Source organism: Vombatus ursinus, unplaced genomic scaffold (assembly GCF_900497805.2).
Source record: "Vombatus ursinus unplaced genomic scaffold, bare-nosed wombat genome assembly UNPS02009062.1, whole genome shotgun sequence".
NCBI lineage: Eukaryota > Metazoa > Chordata > Mammalia > Diprotodontia > Vombatidae > Vombatus > Vombatus ursinus.
Window position 1 is genome coordinate 3,369,030 of NW_020948840.1, and position 5,880 is coordinate 3,374,909.

At 42.8% G+C, this 5,880-nt stretch overlaps 1 pseudogene; it reads left to right on the forward strand.

Moving 5' to 3' along the window:
• The first annotated feature begins 4,126 nt into the window (after positions 1–4,126).
• On the forward strand, positions 4,127–4,970 carry LOC114034749 (annotated as a pseudogene).
• The last annotated feature ends 910 nt before the right edge of the window (positions 4,971–5,880 follow it).

A 5,880-nucleotide genomic window follows, 5' to 3' on the forward strand; every position in this document is an offset into this window, starting at 1 on the left:
CCTCCTGAGCTCATATCGGTCTGATCAGCCAGTCAGACATATTGTATCTTGACCCCAACATAGTGATGTCATTTTGGTCCTCTTTCATCATGAAGGACAATGACTAATATTTTTGTACCCCTTTTACCAAGCTGTTAATTCTCTTTTTATAATTTCATTGCATCACTTTCATTTCTCTTCCCAATTTTTCTCTACCACTCATCTCTTTCTTTAGCTCTTCCAGAAATTTTTGTTGGGTTTTTGCATTTCCCCCCTTGCAGCTGTATTCATGTTTGTGTCTTGATCTTCCCTGTCACCATAGTAGCTTTTTATGATCAGGTTATTATGTCGTTGTTGTTGCTTGCTCATTTTTTCCAGATTGTTTCTCAACTTTTAGCTTTATGTTAATATTGGGCTCTGTTCCCAGGGTGGGGTGGGAAGCACAGTCCCAAGCTTTAGGCTTTTTCCACACTGCTGTTTTCAGAGCTAATTCTGGGGTCTGTAAATTTTCAGTGCTTCCAGGGTGGTATGATCTGAGGAGAAGTGTGGTCACTGCTCTCCTGGTCTGAGCTTCGGCCTTTCATCCAGAAAGGTCCCCTGCTCTCCTGAAACCACAAGCACTAGTGTTTCTCTTAGCCCTGGAACTGTGACCAGGCCCCTGTTTCCCTGTAGCTCCAAGCACTAGTGCTTCTCTCTATTCTGGCATTATGAATTGGAATGTGTATGGAAAATGCAACAGGGTCCTGCTCCCAGTGACAGCCCAGGATCCCCTGTAATCTCTTTCTGACCAGTTGTCTGTGTCTCTGGACTGAGAGTTCCTGAAGCTGCTCACTGAATTGGATACAGAAACACCAGCCCTCCGGTGTCCCGGGGGCCCAGCATACTGGGCTGAGATTGAAGGAGGTTCAAGGTCAAGGTTCAAGGTCAAGGAGGTTTGGCCCTAGAGGAACTTAAGGGCTCTAGCTGGAGGTCTACCTCCTCAGGAAGCCTTCTTGGACAACTGCTTCTCACATCAGTCTCTTCTGATTTTCTCCCTATCTGTTCCCTTTAAAGACTGTCTTTTAAATCAATCAACAAGCATTTAACTCTTTGTTTTTCAAATGGCTGGCACTCTGCGAAGCATAACAGGTATAAAGACAAAAGTGAAAGTCCCTGCCCTCAAGGAGCTTATATTCTAATTGAGAATATAATGTATTCATAAACAGATGTATATGAAATACTTCTTTTTACAAAGTAGATACATACAAGGTAACTTTAGAGTAGAAGGCATTAGCAACTGGAATAAGGGGAAGTGGAGAAGGGAGAGGGCAAAAACAAGAAGTCTCCCTCAGAGCTTGAGCTCAATCTTCAGTCTACTTTTTTTCCAGTTGGCCAATTGTATTTTTTAAGGACTCTTCTATGTCTCTCATGTGACTTTTAAAATCCTTCTTGAGCTCTTCTAAGAAGGCTTTTTGGGCTTCAGACCAGTTCATATTTCCTTTTGCGGTTCCAAATGTGGGTTTGTTGACAATGTTATCCTCTTCAGAATTTCTGCCTTGATCTTCACTGCTCCCATAATAAGAATCTATCGTACGTTTCTTTTTGCTCATGGTGTTTGCTTATTTCTTGGCCTTTAAAGAGATTGAGCTCTCCTACTGGGGAGCAGAGAGCACTGAACCAAGCTTCTTGTGTTGGGAGCCTAAGGCTTGGTCACTGGCTTTGTGTGTTGGGGACTCTGATGTTGGCAGTTGGAGGCTGTAGGGTTCTGGCAGCTTACCTGGTGTTGGGCTGGAATCAGCAAGGTTGGAAGTCTAGGGCACCTCTAGGTTATTTGCTTTTTCTTTCTTTTTGCTTTCTTCATCTCCTTTCAGATGGATGTTGCAGGGTGTTTATCCGCCTAGGGCCCTTCATAGTGCTGCTTCCCTTACTTTTGCTGAGGAACTGGGAGACCCAGTTGCTATAGAATGCTGAGGCACCTGATGGTTTTCTGAGGTGGTTTCCACCGGTTCCCTAACCCTCACTGAGGCACTAGGGGGTCCAGGTGTTGGTGTTTACCTGCTCCACCAACTGGGTTTCAGGATCTCCTCCTGATATGCTGAGGTGGGGCTTTCTGCTAGCTCCTCTGGTTCAGTACTGCTCCCCTTCCTCCAGGGCAAGAGGGGCCTTTCCCATTAATCTCTCAAGCTACCTGGGCTACTACACTGCTGCACCCCATCTTTCTTCTGGTTCAGCTGTTCCAGGGTTTTTCCTGGGGTGATATTTTTGGGCTTTCAGAGGTTGATACAGAGGGTAAGAGCGACTTAATTTTTACTCTGCTATCTTGGCTCCCAGAAGTGGAAACTTGAGCTCAGTCTTTTTTTTTCGGTAAGGCAATTGGGGTTAAGTGACTTGCCCAAGGTCACACAGCTAATAAGTGTCAAGTGTTTGGTCTGAGGCCGGATTTGAATTCAGGTCCTCCTGACTTCAGGGCTGGTGCTCTATCCACTGCACCACCTAGCTGCCCTGAAGTGAAAGTCTCTGCCCTCAGGCAGCTTATATTTTTTTTTTTTTTTTTAGGCAATTGGGGTTAAGTGAGTTGCCCAGGGTCACACAACTCCTAAGTGTCAAGTATTTGGTCTGAGGCCAGATTTGAACTCAGGTCCTCCTGACTTCAGGGCCAGTGCTCTATCCACTGTGCCACCTAGCAGCCCCTTTGAGCTCAGTCTTGAAGGAAGCCAGGGATCCCAAGATGGGGAAGTGAGGAAGATCCTTCCAGGGAGGGGGGAAGCTAATGCAAAGGTGGAGACAGGACATGGGCATCATGTGTGAAGAGTGACAAATTTGCCTGGATGTCAGAGTGCCAGGAGATGAGTAATGTGTAAGAAAACCAATTTGATAGGAAGGGGACATGTTGTGAAGACTTTTACATGCCAAACAGAGAATTTAATATTTCATCCTAGAGATTATAATAGAGAGCTACTAGAGATTTTAGGCAGTAGGCTGCCTTTAGTGTTCTTTTTTTCCACGCCATATTTACCTTATCTGTGTGACAGGCCCTGGTACTTTTATTTCTACACCTCCCACAGCTTTAGTATTTGCCAACATTTGTTTAATTGAATAGAGCAGAAAACTAATGATCCTCTCCTTAAGTCTCCTTAAGACTTGTCTGCCTATTTCTGAAGGCCAGCTCCTCTCCCCTTAGGCATCTATAGCCCCTGTGATTTAAAAATCTGAGAAAAATAAGAAACCAAGACCATATGGTATTTAAAATAACTTTCAGCAAAGAATGCTAAATCTGGAGTAATAAGTCCTGGGTTCAAATTGTGGCTTTGCCCCTTAAGACCTATGTGACCTTGGACAAATTATGTCTCCTCTCTGGGACTCAGTCTTCTCATTAATAAAATGAGGCAGGTAGGTAGGTTGGAATAGATGCCTTTTAAGGTCCCTTCCACCTCTAAAACTATGACCCTACATATTGTCCATCTTCCCCTCCCAGATCTATTTTTTTAAGAGGCTATTCTTTGCCTCATTTCTAATTAAGCCTTAATCACTGAATGGGCACTGCCTCAGTCAAACTGAGACCTATTACAGACCATAGCTTGAAAAGGCCAAGATCCCCCACTGCATCCTGGGTCATCTCCAATTGTCCTGATCCACATCTGGCCACTGGACCCAGATGGCTCTGGAGGAGAAAGTGAGGCTGATAACTTTGCACAGTCCTCTCTCATTTAAATCCAATTCACTTGAATGTCATGGCATCACATCCCTGTCATGGTCTTCTTTGAGAATGAAGGAGAAACAGCAGCGGCAAGAGTACTTCCTCATTTTCTCTTACATGTGGATTTAGTTTGCTAAGACTGATAATTATGATATTGTATTCTTAGACATGCATGCCACCGGCTTGCTTCTGTTTTAAACAACTTGGCTGTTCTTAGGCCTTTATTATCCAAGGCAGATGACCTCTACTGACACTTCCATTTTGAAATTCATAATTTAATATGACCCTTGGAAAAAACAGATTTGTTTTTTGCTTAGAATAGCCTTACCCCTCTATTATATTGTTTCAAAAATAAAATTTGTTGATATGTTTTGTTGTTATTTCACCTATATTTCCTCCTGTATTCCTCCCTCTCTCCTCCCCCAGGGAACCATCCTACAAAACAAGAAAAAAGAGAAAGAAGGAAAAACAATAAGCAAAGCTGATTGGTACATCCATAAATATTTGAATATATATGCAATGTTCCACTCTCATTGACCTGCCACCTCTGCAAAAGAGTAGAAGCTGATGTCTTCTCATATCTCTTCTTTGGGGCCATGTATGTTCTTTAAAAGTTTTCAACATTTGCTTTCCCGTTTGGTGCCGCCAACATGGTGTTCAAGCCCTATGTGGAAATTGGCCGGGTGGCCTACATTTCCTTTGGGCCACATGCTGGCAAGCTGGTAGCTATTGGGGATGTTATTGATCAAAACAGGGCTTTGGTTGATGGCCTGCCTCCTCACACCACCGCATGGGCCATGCCATTTACATGTATGTAACTTAAAGACTTCCTACTCAAGTTCCCACACAGTGCTTGTCAGAAATATGTCTGGGCTGCTTGGGAGAAAGAAAAGATCAACACAAAATGGAAAGTCACAAGATGGGCCAAGAAGATTGAACACAGAGAAAGGAAAGCTAAGATGACAGATTTTGACCGTTACAAAGTCACGAAGGCCAAGAAAATGAGAAACCGAATTATCAAGCATGAAGTAAAGAAGCTCCAGAAGGCGTCCACCCAGAAGGGGTCTCCCAGGAAGGGGGCTGCCCAGAAGGCACTGACTGCAAAGGTCTTTGCCAAGAAGGTCCCCTCGAAGAAGGCTGAGGGTCAGAAGGCTGCCCCCCGCCAGAAGGCTCAGAAAGCCTCCGGCCAGAAGGCCCTAGCCAAGAAGGGGCCTGCCCAGGAGGGGCCCGCCCAGAGAACAACTACTCCAAAGGCCAAAAAATAAGAGGCTGTCAGAAATCAAATAAAGGTTTTGCTACTCACACACAAAAAATAATTCAACATTGTTATTACTATTATTGTTGCTTTTTGGTAAGGCAATCGGGTTAAGTGACTTGCCCAGGGTCACACAGTAAGTGTCAAGTGTCTGAGGCTGGATTTGAACTCAAGTCCTCCTGACTCCAAGGTCAAAGCTTTATCCACTGTGCCACCTAGCTGCCCCTAATTTTTCAGCATTATTTAATTTTTTTAATCCTATTTACATTATTGTAGCCATTGTTGATAATTTCCTTTACTCTGCTTACTTTATTCTACAACAGTTCACGCAAATATTTCCATGTTTTTCTATAGTCATCATATTCATTGTTTCTTGTGCAATATTCATTGCACAGTAACATTTCATTACATTTATGTTTCACAATTTGTTTATCCATTTCCCAGGGGATGTATATCTTTGTTGTTCCAAAAAGGGCTGTTGTAAATATTTTGGTATATATGGGAACTTTCTTTTTATCAATCGTTTTGTTGGGGTATAAGCCTACTACTTATGGGAGTCTCTGGGTCAAAGACATGGACAATTTAGTTACTTTGTGTAATTTCAAATTGCTTTCCAAAATAGTCGTATTAATTCACAGCTACACCAACCATGCATTTGTTTGCCTATTCACAATTCTTCCAACATTGACTGACACCATCTTTTCATCTTTGCCAATTTGCTGAATGTAAGGTAAAACCTCCATTAGATTTTCAAGTTTTTAAGGGCCAAGATCAGAAACTGTGTATGCTTTTTAGCCTATAGCACAATAGTCAGTCATTCACCCTATGGGCACTTGATAGGTTCTAAATCATAGCAATCAGAAGAAATAGAAATAATTTGTATAATACCCCTAGTTTTACAAATAAAGAAACTGAGGTTAAGAGGGGAATAGTTACTTGACCAAGGTCTAACAACTAGTAAGTAGCATAC